At 40.9% G+C, this 14960-nt stretch overlaps 1 protein-coding gene across 33 annotated transcripts in view; it reads right to left on the bottom strand.

Moving 5' to 3' along the window:
* ARPP21 (cAMP regulated phosphoprotein 21) overlaps positions 1–10362 on the bottom strand; it is a 148338-nt gene extending 137976 nt beyond the window's left edge. For 21 of the 33 annotated variants that reach the window (XR_011139744.1, XR_011139745.1, XR_011139746.1 and 18 more), the window contains exon 1: positions 9531–10362. The gene's annotated coding sequence lies outside the window, so the exon portion shown is untranslated. Of the gene's footprint in view, positions 1–7523; positions 7867–8737; positions 8972–9002; positions 9164–9530 lie in introns of those variants that run through there. The other 12 variants (XM_068935768.1, XM_068935776.1, XM_068935792.1 and 9 more) reach the window with 11 other exon arrangements.
* Between the last annotated feature and the right edge of the window lie 4598 nt (positions 10363–14960).

Genomic DNA, 14960 nt, shown 5'->3' with positions numbered 1-14960 from the left:
TCTGGCAGTGAATATATATTAAAACTGCTTATATATGCAGTTGATATTCTGAAGAGCGCTTGTATGTTATACCATCACATGCCAGCCTCGTTCCAGCTACTCAGCATCGGTAATAAATAAAACATTCCACTGGAACATTAACTATGCATCAGAAATACTTTGGTTACTTGTGCTTTTTCTTTGTTATGATCTTGAGTCATTGCAAATCTAGCCACCACATTCCCATGCCATGAAATTTGCTCCGAATGCACAGCACAATCCAAGGGGCTCAGTCTGTTGTGAATTTTCAGATACATCAAAGAATCAGGCGTTACTACAGTTGTTCTCAAAGTATTGATGCAATTAGACTTGATTATGTTTTTCAACATTTTGAAGTCGTGCTATTTAATCAGCAGAACGTTTTGTTACAGTGCCATTATTTTACAGTCCTCTATTCTGATATGTATACCGAGGTAATTTTATTACTTATACATTTAAAGTGCCTGACAACATTAATAAAGATGTGATACAAGCATATGTTATCAAACAAACACAAACAAAAATCAGTGCCTAAAGAATCTACGTTTTGACTTTCATCTCCTGGACATTTAACATAATTGTAATATAGAAAAGAGTTAGCAGAAATGTTTTGAACATAGAACTCTAAGAGGTGATCTGTAGAGGAAAAATTATAATTAGCTTTAGTGAGTACAAATTATGTTCTCCATTCTCCTTCCTGAAAAAAAAGCCTCAGGAGTAACAAAACATCAAAGAAATATGTGGGCTTTGAAAGAGGTATGTGCTTGCCGCATCTTCCTCCCGCATTGCGGAAACGATCATGATGAAAGAATGAGTGGACAAGGTGCCTGCAGAAACCACAGCTCAAATGCTATGGCTATATGGTTACCGGTAGCATAATTACATGCAGCCAAAATGCTGCATCACCATTTATGTCCCGCAATCAGCTCTTTTCTACCATTCCTTCTGCCATTACTATAAAGCCCTTTACAGAAAGGTGTGAATTTTGGCAGTCGGAGGGCACATTGTGCTATTTCAGTAAATATCTGAATAATTTAGGAAGCTCTTCGTATGCTGAGACAATTGCTATTAAGGAAATAAATTGATTTATTTTCATAAGAGGACCCGGCTCCATTCTACAGAGTCCCTGATCTTGCATGCCTCCCCTGCACTGCCAAGACTCACCCATCAGCTTCACGCATTGATATTAAGCCAGGCCAAGAAGTAGCTGCCTAGTGCGTGCCACCGCATAGCTGTGCTCAGCCTCCTCCTTGGCAACAGTTTTGTGATTTTTTCCCTTCTCCTCTGCCAGGTGGCAGAAAGGAGCAATTCCGCATTAGTGAAATTCAAGAGAAACACATCATTTACAATTCCTGTAATCCCAACTTTGAGGCAATCAAGTGGGATTTAAGTGGCGTACTCATTTTGTCCTGATCTGCTATGCAAAGACTAAAAAAAAAAAAAAAAAGGCAAAAAAACCCTTGCATTCATAAGGTTTTTATCAGAAAACAAATCATACTGAAAAGCTATACCTCTACACATCATCTCTCCAAGTAATCCAAAACTTCACCTCCTCAATCTTTGGGGAGTGTCTCCTGCAAGTCCTCCTTCCCTTTGCTTCTGATCCTCCATAACCTGCTTGCTTCCTTCAGACAGTCTTACTGCCGCTAATCCTGTCTGTCCGTCACCCCACCATTCCCTCACCTCAGCCTCTGATTTTGAGAGGGTCCCTTCAGAAAGCCAGTCGTTCAAGGACCAATGCTGACATTTTTAATCAGTAGGCAGATTACATAAATAAAAATTGCATTATCCATCCATACTAATTCATTGTCTTTTTAGCATCTCACAGGATTCTTACGCTGCTTGCCATAGTTACTGTTACTACAGAGTACTCCGTTTTCCTGCTTGTTTGTAGAACAGATTTATATATCTCAGTATTCTTTTCCACTGTTACATAGAAAGCTATTAAGCTAGTGCATTCCCCAATTTAGTCAAACTTGTTTTCTGTGAAATAAAGCTTGCCCCAAAATCACATCTGAATGAGAAATGGTTTTGCTACTATTTTCCTCATGGCAGCATGTGTTTTGAAATAAGGCACTTTAAGACGCCTGAAGTTACTCACTATGCTTTCTTTTGAGGTTTTTGCAATTTTCTTTTCTGGTAGGTAGGAGAAAGCTCCAAATTTTTCGAAAATGAACAAAATCCAACAGCATGAAAGTCAGACTTCCTCATGTTAAGATTTAATGGTTTATAAAGTATACAAATTATAAAGCTATCAGACATTTCCTAGGCTTGCATTAAAATCCGTAGTCAGCCTTTAGAGTGAACCTATTTATTTGATGCATTTCTCCTAAAGCTCTTATGACATCATAAACATTTCTGACTCCGTGACAAATACTTTATAATATATTAAGTAAGCTAGTTCAAACAATCCTAAATGTTACACCTATAGCAATAGATTCAAAAATGGAATATTCACTTGATGATGGAAAAAACCCTAAAGTTTAGTTTGAGCCACAACAATTTAATATTTACTTTTGTACAAGTGAAGGTAAATCACTTCTAATGAAGTTCAATGGCATAGTCAGCTGAAGAACACAAAGGAGGTACTACAGAGCAGTGCACTGCACTGTATCTATTTCACATGACAGCATCAACATCGACGTCTGCTCCCCAGTAAAACTTCCCATTGAATTCAATGAAATCAATGATTAAAAGCGCTTAGATAACAATTAAAGTGGAGTGTTTAGACACACAACAATTTAACTGTATTTATAACATGCTTCTAATTGCTGCATTAGTTTCACTTAACAGGAAAGCCTTGCCATCCCTCTTTACTCAGGAACAAACTGCAATAACTTTATGATAAATAAAGCGTTACACCATGAAAAGTTCTTCAAAAAAATCAACAAAATCAAGATGCTTGTACTCCCTGCAAAGCATCACAAACAGACCCTCATGTTTAAGGATATAATGAAAATTTACAAAATGTTTTCTGTATTGGATGCACAGGAAGACTTCAACTCATGAGTCTAATAAAATAAAAAATATTAATACTGCAATATCAAGATTGATTAACGAAAAAATTATTAGACAGTCAAGAATGTTTTTGATCTCAGATTTCAATCCTTAGAATATAAACCTGGCTCAACTAACTTTATGCATCCAATAAAAATCACTACTGTGTGGCCATTAAAACTGGGATGAAACAGAATCCCGAAATTAGCTGAATTATATTTGTATACTATATATAGTATATTTGATCTTTATGTTTTAGTGTTGATTGCAGACAGAAAGTAAAAAAGACTCTGAGAGATAAAAAATGAGTATTTAGGTGGAGGAAGTGCGTGGGCTTTTTTTTTTTTTTTTTTTTTTTTAATGTTGATTATTTTGGGACACTCCCCTACTGACCAGGAAGAGATAGCTTGGTCAGCTTGAAGATGTTACTAATCTTCTATAATTTTAGCACAGATGCTATATAAACAGCTTATAAATACATCATAGTATTGTCCAAGACTAAATGAGAAATACATTAGAAAGCGTTCAAAAAACAAAAATACTTTCCATAGGACTTCTCTCTCTCATTGTACTTGGTTAACTGTCACTTCTGGCCTGAAAAGATCAAGAGTAGATATCTTGTTTTGAGAAAGAATCATGAAAATATTCTGGTTTCTCTTCAGACAACATTTTGTTTCACTTATAAAAATGCACTTCTCACCTTACATAGTTCAACATATGCTGTGAGAACAAGCTTGCCATGAGAATAGTCTTATACAGTTACTGCAGTCCCATATTGATAGTGACTAGCAAATACTCTGGAATCCCACACTTCTAAAACCAGTCATTAGATATCCAAATCATAAATTCCAAATTCCCAGCTGTCACTGCCTACCTATGCCTTCTGCATTTCAGCTAAGTCATACCGTATAACATTATCACTTTCACACTTCATAGTTTACCCAGCATTAACAGGGAAAAAAGTGTGCTACTGGGTTGTTTAAGATTTTTCATCATGTTTCTTACAGCAGCATTACTTACTCTAACACATTTTACAGGAGGACATTCATAAAGGGTATTTTGTTTATCCCAGGTTTCTTTGTATTTCTCTCCCTATTTAATCCTCTTCCTCCCAGTAAGAGTGAGTTTTAGTTGTAGGGGAAAAAAAAGGCAACATATGACATTCTCATATATTAGCTTATTACTTATTCAGGTATCTGGAATGATCTAGCATGGTTTAAATTTATGATTTAAAAAAAGATACATGTTAATGAAAGGAGACCTTTTCAGCAACCATGGGGGGGGGGGGGGGGGGGAAGTATACTGATGATAGATTACCAGAAAGCCTGCAAACTGCTGCATTAATGACAACGGAAGTGGCAGTATGCGATGGCCATGTTATTAACAGGTGGAAGAGGGCAGCAGCACTGGGATGACATTATGTTAGTCTTTTATTTTCTGTAAAAGCAATACTAAAAACTCCAATACTTTTCCCCTCAAATGAATGCATTTCGTAACGGTGGAATGCACATGCCAAACATTAAGTATTAGTATAGATTCTTAATGTATTCTTATAAATGAAGATAAGTTAAGGAAGAACATGAAAGACCTTTACAAAGAGAGTAATATTCTTACATACGGTCATTCGCAAGGCATTGGCAAGTTCACCTATTGCATAACTACCATATGCTATAACGCAGAGTCCGAAATTGGAGTTACTTCAGAAATCCGAAGAAACGATAAGCAGTTTAACTGTTAAATCCTGTAACCAAGTGGTTTGGACCTCCACTGACAACTGAAGATATATATTTGGCAAGAACTAATTACAGATGTTATTTATCAAGGAATGAGTTCTAATAAAGAAGCAATGCAGTTTTATAATATTCTGTCTTATTTATTCTTCTAATAAATTGTGTGTGCACACACACCGGCATACTCACACAAATCATAGCGGCTATTGTTATGATGGAGTTTTAAGTCTCCAAGCAAGAACCTAACAAAAACATTACAGTAACAGGTAAGTCTACATGATTTTATAGGTATATTAAATATATTTCCAGAAGAACCCAGGACCAGCGATCATTCATTTATTTCAATCGTATTAAAGGTATTTCCTCCCTAAAAGGGCATTAAATGATTATGTAAGAACAGCATTTTTAATATTTATAAATATTTTAACAGTATTTTTAAATTTATAAAAGACAAAATTTAATTTTATTTACATCTACTTGTTTCTGAAAGTCACCGTTTCATATGTGAAGTTGCAATATTAGAGGAAAAAAAAAAAATCCAAAAATCAGTGATTACTCAGGGAGCCTTATCATCCAGGGTTAAAAGCATAAGACTGGGAATGGAAATAGCTCTAATAGCTCTCATTTGCAGGCTCTGTCAAGAACTAGATGCATGACCTCACACGGTGTGCATAATTTCTCTGCAACTCAATTTACCCATCCTTAAAATGGGGAAAATCCTACTTACCTGGATTGTAGTTTGTCATCAATCTTTGTGAAATGCTTTAGAACAGGAAGTGCCCTAGAAATGCATCTTACCAAAGACATTCATATACAGTACTTTAAAGTCTTCAGAATCAAATGCTTTCCACTGGAATGTACACAATCTTTACCATATATTCTTTATTTCTTGGATGCATGCTTCAGTCTTCTAGAAGAAGTGACCCATCTCCTTGACTTACTACCTGCTGAGAATATTGATACCGAACTTCAAGTCTCATAAATGAACGAGCAGGGGACAAACGGATTTTGCAAGTTTATTGTACTGCAGTTACATTACTTCTCAAATGGCCAATCTTTAAGAATATTTTTGAAAATAGATTACTTAATATGAATAGTATTCCCTTTAAATAATCACGTAACTTACAAATTCTCTTTACAACTGAACAAATAAATTGAACTGAGAACACTCACTGGATCAAGCCATTCATTTGTGAGTAGTCCCTATAAACAAGGATCTGCTAACTTGCCAAAATCACTTTCCTGCTCTGGAATTAATGCCATCCAAATTGATAGTGCTACTCCATGCAAGTTGTGGAGCTTGTATGTTCCTAGCAGAGGGGCATATCATTAGCTGGAACTATACTGTTCCTAAAACCAACGGAACTACACCAATTTACAGGTCCTGAAGACTTGTTCTTGTGTCTTTCTTTAGCACTCATGTAACTATTGAGCCAAAACCAGGACACACTTTCAGATTCAAAGACACCTTTGACTGTAGCGAGAGTGATGTCCAAGGGAGGAAAGAAAGAGCAACAGCCATCCTAAAATCAGTACACCTTTTTTTTTGTTCTTTTCTTAATAACAGCAAGTTTAAGTTAGTTGTTAAAAATCACAGTTTGACAGGAAGCCAAGAAAGTAGTGATTTTAAAACTTCTTCGGTTCTTTTGTGTACTCCCAGAAATTCTATTTAATAATAGTGATTTATTAGGCCAAGTCCAGCATGCTGTAATCATGCAAATAACTCGAGCAATGCCCATGGGAAAAGCAACACAATCAGAAAAGACATAATTTGGCTCCCAGTTTTACTCTAGCAGGATAAAGTTTCAAAGTGACTGTTGCACTGTTCTTAGGCGTCCCTCTGATCTATCATTACACCTGTGTTAAAACTCTCATTATGCTTCTTGTATCACCCTTATGTAATTTTTCATCCAAGGATACGATGCAGTAAACACTCATCTGAGCAACCCTCACTTGCACATTTAACCCTAAGGCAGTCAAAAAGATTAACAGAAAGAACAAATTGCCTGAAAAATGGTCTGTAGAATGGGTACTTAAACACTTCTTAGAGCACTATCCTGTAATACTGTAGGCAGTAGAGAGAAAATACAGTTGTTTTTTATATATGACATCTGTTTTTTATATATGACATCTTTAATCACGGCAAGGTTCTTTGTATGATTCTGAGTGCATGGACTGCTGTAAATAGCCAATAAATGTATTTCTGGCTACAGATTTATGGAACTGAAGAAATATTTTTTTTAGATGTATCTACATATCTACACACATCTTGCATAATGGTGTACACTGTAGTTATTCTATAGGTATTTCCTTTTACACAATATACCACAGAGGTTTACAGCTGTTTGCATTCTGCAAGCATTACATGCAGCAATGATTTGTGGTATCAACTGAATTGACTTTTAACTGCAAGGAACAGAACTCAGACTCCTGCTAAAACCAGTTAGCAGTAAATTCACAGGACAAAATAAAATTCAAGTATTTCTTAAATTAATGCTACTCCATTATAAGGTGTTTCAATGTTAAAAAAAATAATTAAATTGGGATATTCTTAAACTTAAATACATCTAAACACAATCAGATTTATCAACAGCACAAAACAGCAATCATTTTGTATCTACAGTCTGTTTCATACAACTTTTAAAATAAATTTAAATAAAATCATTTTACACACCACAAAATAGTCTGACTCCAACCTAGCTAATCAGCCAGCCTTCTGCACAACTCAAATTTCATTCATTAATCTAATATAAATATTTGAGGGATTTCCACTTTTACCTTTGCATTTTTCCTTTTCCAGTATCCATAACCAATCATTGCTCTGCTCTTCCATTATGCTTCGTATATCGCAGAGTGAGAAGCATCTTCATTAAGTAGTATTAAAAACAGAGCACACCCGAGCTCCCAACCAGAGCGTGCTCTGACAGGGCTAATACCACAGCTCTCAAGGTACCCATGCTCAGCTGGGAACTGAGAGGCAAAGTCACTGCGAGATTAGTAATTTGCAAGCCTAATAGCGCACACAAACTTGCCTCGATCCGTGACGAAGACTGCTAAAACAAAAATCAGTGTGCAGTTAAGTTATACGACTGAAAAGTTGCAGGTCAGTTTTCAGTATTCCCCCCCCCCCCAAAAAAAAAAAAAAACAACCCCTCAGCTTCAATTCTTTGTACTTGACTACAACGCACATATGCCATTTTGGAGAAGGACAGGAAGAACACAAACCAGGCATACATCTAGCTAGGCGCAATGGTAGAGAAGTCAAACAGGTGATCAGCGAAACAGTACATTACTATTTAATGGCTTGCTTTCATTTCTCAGCACGTTTGCAGGGGTGTCAAGCAACAACAGCAACACTGGGGTGAATTTAAACGAAACTGCACACACCTGCAAGCGCATAGACAGGAGGCAGAGCAGGGCTGCAGAGACACACCTAACACAGCAAAACGCACCTGAAATTTGGCCATATTCCTGCTAGCTGAAACAGCAAACGAATGCAAAAAGCAACAATTAAACAAGACTGCACAACGGGTGCACAGGATGAGCTCGTCCTGTTTCTAGCTACAAACAATACTGTTGAAACGCACGTACAAACAGGCAAAATTATACTGAGCAGAGTAACATGAACTACATTTTATGAAAACAACAGACTGCTCGGATATTTAACAATATGAGTGGAATTCGTGGACTATGATTCTCCTTCACCGCATGCAAAAAAAAAACAAAACCAAAAAACTGCTAACGAAGCATCAAGAAAGTCTTTTTACCCTCAAATTGCCACACTTAGGAATAACGCAACTCAAACAAACCCAGGCTTTCTTCTAGCAAAGTAGAGGGTATTTTTAAGGCGTAATCCTCATTCGCTTTCACAAATCAGCGAGTAAAACTTTTTGCTGGGCTTTTAACACTTTCACTCATCTCAGCTAAAATGACCGTTACGAGCACCGCGGCTCTTCCGCAACCACCTCTCTGGCGTTTCCCTAATCGCACACCTTGGCCCCTGGAAAACCGGCTCCGACCGTTAGGAACGGCGGCGACGGACACGCGCGAGCCCCGGCAACGAGCAGCCGCCGCGCGCGCCTCACCTCAGCCCCGACCCGCCGCCGCCGCCGCCCATTTTAGGTGAACGCGTCAGTTATCGCTCAGCCTCGTGCGCTGCGCGACGGGCTGCAGAGGCGCAGCGCCGTGCCCCGGGCACCCCTCCGCCTCAGCTCCAACCGGAATTGTGGCAGAGTAAAAGAAACTTTCTCAACATACCGACATCCTCCTCCGAGACACGCTGTGTGGACAACGTAAAGAAGCAACAACAGTCTTTAATTTCGTACCTGGGTTTGGCATCTACCACGCGACTCAGCAATGCAGCGCAAGGCTCCAATTTCAGCACCAATATCATCATTCCCCCCCCCCCCCCGCCCCCGACTATGAACGTTATCCTTTTTTTCCTCTGGTAAATACCACATCTTTACAGTCGGAATCCTGCAGTTACTATAAATAATTGCACATCGCATGTAATAAAAGCAAGCCCCCAGCTCCATGCACAGCTCCTATTTCCCTGTCCCTCCGCTTCACACACTCAAAGCCACGCTGACCTCAAAAATTAAAAAGATCACGGGGAGGGGGGAAGGGGGGATGGGGGCGAATGACTCCAACAGAATGACAGAAAACACATGCTGGAAGGAAAATAAAAAAAAAATCGCAACAACAAAGAACATCACGCCACACAAATGTCTACAGATTCTGCTTTGGATTTTGTTTCGGTTTTGTTTCTTTTTTTTTTTTTTTTACCTTGCCTGAAAACGGGATCTGCCCCCGGCTTCTTGGCGGTTTGGGTATTTTTGTTTGTTTGTTTGTTTGTTTGGTATTTTTGGTTGGCTGGTTTGTTTATTTTGCTGCAGATACGCTGCTGTTACAGTACAGTGCCTGTCTTCCTGCAAGACATGGTCTCTTCCTCCGCCTCCGCCTCCTCCGCGGGAGGAGATCCGCCGCGGCGCGGTGGCCGGGCGCGGTGGCCGCGGCGCCGCCTGACCCGCCGGCCGCCTCCCGCCTCGGGCTGGCTCCTCTCGCCTCGCCTCGCCCCGCTCCGCTCCGCCGCCCGCGTCTGCCTCGTCCGCCGCCGAGCTGCCGTTGCCTGCCCTGCCTCTGGCGCTGCCTGTCCTCTCCCTGGGTCTCTCTCCGTGCCTCTCTGGATCCCCTCTCTCTCTCTCTCTCTCTCTTTCACTGCCTGTCCTCTGTCCTTTATCTGCCGCGCTCCCGGGCTGTACTGTCTGTCTGTGAGTCTCTCCCTCTCCCTTTCTCTCTCTCCCCGCCCACGCAGCGTGGTGCGCCTCGGACCGCAGACAGCGGCGCGTTTCGTGTCGCTCCTCGCCGGCTTCCGCGCTCGCCGCGCTCAGCGCCGCCGCTCCGGCTCGTGCTGACTCGGCCGCGCCAACGGCCGCCTCACACCAGCCCTGCGCTCCGCCGCCATTGCGCTCCCCACCGCCCCGCCGCCCGCTCGCGGGCTGCGCGGTCCAGCTGGGGCGCGGAGCTGCCCGGCCGAGTCGTGTGCGAGTCTGTGTGCGTGTTTGTGTGTGTGTCTTTGGTTTCCTTCACGCTGGCTCCTCCGTTCACCGTGCCCCCCCCCCCCAAGCCCTCCACCGTCCGCCCCTCCCCAGCCGGGAGCAGAGACAAAGCAGCCGGACAGCACTAATAAGGAGAAGGCTCATTAATCTCCTCCAGTGTCTTGGTATGTGCTCCCACCCGCTCTCCGGCCCCCCCCCCCCCCGCCACTAACCTCTGCTCTCCCCTCACCACCCCCCCAAAAAAAGAGGGAGGAAGAAAACATGCCCTTGACTCCACAGGACGGTTTTAGTGACAGTGTGAGGAGGGTACTTTTAATTATTATTTTTCCTAGTGAAATTTAACAGGATCTGCACTGATCACCCGTGCTGCTGAAGGGGGGGGGGGAATACTGCAGCAGATTTTAGGTGGCAGCAGATGAGCTACTTAAAATGGGGCACATGATCCCTTTCTCCCTCCCCTCCCCCCCTCGCAGCATGTCTCCATCTAGGATCTGACTTGATGATATTTCTCCAAGAGCCTCGCTGCACACCATCAAGGCAAAGGGAAACAGACGTTTCACCATCAAACACGTTTCCAATACATAAAACCTCTGCTATCCGTTTAAAAATCCAAGCCTCGTTTTATCCAACTGAATACGTCCAGGCATTCGTTCTGCACCCAGCCGAGAAAAGGACATTTACCTCTTTGCTAGGTGGCTATTAATATGCAGTAAAATTATAGCCATACAGCGCCAAATGTAATTGCCATAGATCATTTACAGCAGATCCAGCAATTCAGCTGCTGGAAATGCATGCCCTATGAATAACCATGCGTCTGCTACAATGCCCTGTACTACAATAACCTGAAAGGAGAAACAGAAGCATCTGGTACTATCTGCAATTAGTAATCCTACAGATGAAAAATAAACAGTCAATAAGTATAAAGCAGCAAGGTAATATGAAATATAGCGATCATTTCTGTCTAGAGCAGTGCAAGTAATCCAACTCCCACAGACAATTCTCATTGGAAATATACAGTTAGAAATGCACTCTTTTCATTATGTACTTTCAAAAAGTCATTGTTACACAGTCTTCCACAATTACAAAGGTAGAGGAACTAATGTACGAGTCAAATGCAGACAAATATATAGAAGGCTTTTGGGGGGGGGGGGAATATTTGCTTCTTTAAGTATTATCCTGACACCCCTGGAATCCCTATTTCCCCTTAGAAGTGAACACCTGCTTTTAATACGGATTGCTGAATGGAATCAGACTGTAAGAATATAGCAAGCAATGAACCACAACAGGGCATGCATTAGCAGACTCTTGGTGCACGCCTCAAGTGATCGGAGGCATTCAGCCAAGCACACCAAAAGCCTATAGTGCTAACGCACCTCCTGGTGTGGCTTACTCCTATTACAGTCGCAAACGGCTCCATCTAGTTTTAATTTCATTATTTAACATATCCGCACACTATGAGGTGCAACTTGTAGCACAAAGCAAGAAGAGTGGCAGAAAGGCTATAAATGGCACTGCACTGAAGCATGCTAGAGCCGGTGACCATGGCAGGATCATTTCTTTGCCTTTGAAGTGATTTTCCAGCCACTGTGGGCCAAAGCTCATTTTGCAAAATGACTATCAAAACTATTTTGAGCGTGCACTGAAATACAAAGAACCTCGCCTTGTTGCTGCATGTCATCCTTTCACTCCCCCCTTCCCTCCTAAGCAGGCAACCCAGCTGAGGGGAGAGACCTCAGGCTGCATCAGGAAGTTAAAGGATTACTCATTCCTTAAGCAGACGGTTTGCAAGTCACCTGCCGGTAAAGTAGGAGAGGGGGTGAGGGGAGTGAACATTTCAAAACTTTACCCTAGTTACTAGACAAAATGAACATGTAGAACAGCCACGTATCCATAGCTTCTCTCCCACAATTGAGATTCTTGAGCGTCTTAAGAGTGGAAAGTGCTGAAGCTGTATGACAGATCTGTAAGTAGATCATCCAAGTTGTAGTCCTGGCAGTTCACTCCGGTCTCTCCTGTGTGGCAAGATGTGTTTGGGGCAACTTACCAAAAGCTAAAAGATGCCAGCTACAGCAGTAACAACGGAAATACTCAGAAAAAAAATCCAATATCCTTGTGCTAACTACTATTTCAAGTCAGAACGGTGAGCAGTGTCAAACATAGCATGGGCCAAGAGATGCAATTCCCTCCCTTTGTTGAGAAATCACCTCAGACCTTCTCAGAGTCAGATATGAATCTAACAGAATATGTATCTTACTTTCCCCCTTCAGGACTTTTCTTTGAACAAAGAAAAACCACAATCTATATCTAAGAGGTGGGAAACCATGGCATTCGTTTGCTGCTGCTTATACTGATTTGTAAACATGTGCAGGGATAACTGTTCATCTAAGTTTTCTGGAAGTCAGTGGAAGCTGTGTGTTTAAGCAGGGGCTAAATGTGATAAACTTTTCAGATCTCTGACACGTTTTCCTAACTGTTGCATAACCTAACTTCAAGAGGAGTTGGAAGAAGAGACACAAGACCTACTTCTCCCAATATTTTTTAAATAAACCAGCTAATCAACCTGCAGTGCATGCTTTCTAGGACTCTGGTCTTGAAAATTGCCCATGCACAGTAGGACCACCCTACAGCAGCGAGATATCAATGCTCTTCACATACACAAAATTCTGATAGGCGACACCAAACATTTTAGCTCAAGATATTTTTGAAGTATGACAACAGATTATATTACTGCCCACTGTGAGCACACTTTCTAACTATATTCACTAAATTTCACTTGCAGATCGAGAAAACCTTCCTTGGCTCTTAAAACAGAAATCAGTTTAGAAGCGTACACTGTCTGGGTGAACATGCACAGAGATTCATGCAGTTCTGCAATCATAGAATATTCTTGTAAGAGAAGGCATGCACTGTCTCCTAATACATTAATAAAAAGTTGCATAACTGTTTGCACATTTCTTCTGCCTGCAGTCTTTTTCAGTGAAACAAAGCTAGTATATAAAGTCTACTATATTTTCGAGTTATGGAATGATTTAGATTAAGACACTACAGTATAATAACCTAACTGGTGATATATTTCATCATTATCTTCTGAAGAAAAGATCAGTCCTAGGGTTTTTTTTTTATTATTTTTAAAACCCTTTTTTCCATTTTTATATCCTGAGTGTTGCAAACAAATTAATCATGCATAATTTTCAGATGGACTTCAAACTACTGCACTTCTATTTAAAATGGTACTTTACAATAGATGAATGCAACCAAATTATTTTGGTTTTAAACACTTTTCAGGAAGAACTGAAATATTTCTTCCAGCTACAATGTCACTATTAAGAGAAAATTAACCAAGCCATTTGTGTACAGCTTGCCAGTGCAGCTCATTTTGATGAGAAAATGAGGTTTTAGGCTTTTCTCACTACAGCCAGTGAGAATTTCGCTATGGACTTCATTAGGATTAAGATCAGGCACCAAAATCCAAGATTCTCTCTTTGGAGCAAGATCAATGAGCAACCCTTTAAAAATATAATCTGTTGCTAGAGAGGCTGAGGAAGACATTCTTTTCTCCAGTAAAAGCAAATCATCATTTCTTTGTGTTCGACATTTCAAATCCTCTCTTAGTTTCTTTTAGAAATCCCAAAGCGTTTGATGTACCATATCTATATATCTTGAAAAGGATATTCCAGTGTGGAGTTCCTCACCCCACAAAAAAAAAAAAGGTCTTCTGATCCCTTCTAAGACCAGAAACGGCAGTCCCTGTTCAGCTATGACTCTCAAACGAAAATGAGCAGGAATTTGAACTCTAGCCTGCAGAGCTGGCAGTCGTGCAAATGGTCTTTCCTGCTGTAGCCTTTTGCTTAACTTATGTTTATAGAAGGAAGACTGTGGACTTTCAGGTTACAGTGTTGGGGGACAGTGGACAATGCACAGGCTAAAGGATGGCAGACAGCTCAAGAAGGACATTCAAAAGTAAGCCAAAGGCCACATCGAGGGCTCAGCCTGGCATCCTTCTGCCTTAGTTGTATTATAGACAATGTTTAAACAGCTATGACTGATTAAGCCACTCAGGTAGCAGGCAGTTCTTGGTTGTGCTGGACATGAGCACATCTTTAATGTAGAAACTCAACATCAAACTAATTTTCATAATGTCTATGCATGTATGCATATTTGAGCAAAGAGAGAAGGAATGTAGCAGTGGGCGAGGGAAAGAGCAATCAAAAGAGAAAGCCAACAAACAAATGCTGTTAGCTGTGGGGTTAGAAGGAGGCCAGAGAGAAAATGGTGATAAAGAGCGGGAGGAGGAGTCCCAAGCAGAAAATTCAGTGAGTTGGTTATCTTCTTATTTGTGATTCGTTGTGGGGAATGTGCACAACCTATTTAGGGTACTGCAGGGGAGCAGTCAAGATGACGAAATTCCCACGTCGCTCAATAGGATTTATGAACTTTAATAATCCAACAGCTCAGGGTCACCTAAGACGTAGGAACTGCTTAGATCACAAGCATGAGAGGCTCTGGGGAGACATATGACAAACACAGCATCTCCAGCGGGGTAGTCACAGTCCTTAGCATAGTAGCCATAAGTATCACAAACCGCTTTGCTAGCGCAAAGCACTCTGTTTCCCTTCAGGACCTCACCAAGAAAAGTCTTGATTGCATCTCTGTGTCT

This window comes from Struthio camelus, chromosome 2, assembly GCF_040807025.1.
Source record: "Struthio camelus isolate bStrCam1 chromosome 2, bStrCam1.hap1, whole genome shotgun sequence".
Classification (NCBI taxonomy): Eukaryota; Metazoa; Chordata; class Aves; order Struthioniformes; family Struthionidae; genus Struthio; species Struthio camelus.
This window is presented reverse-complemented; position numbering and strand designations above follow the sequence as displayed.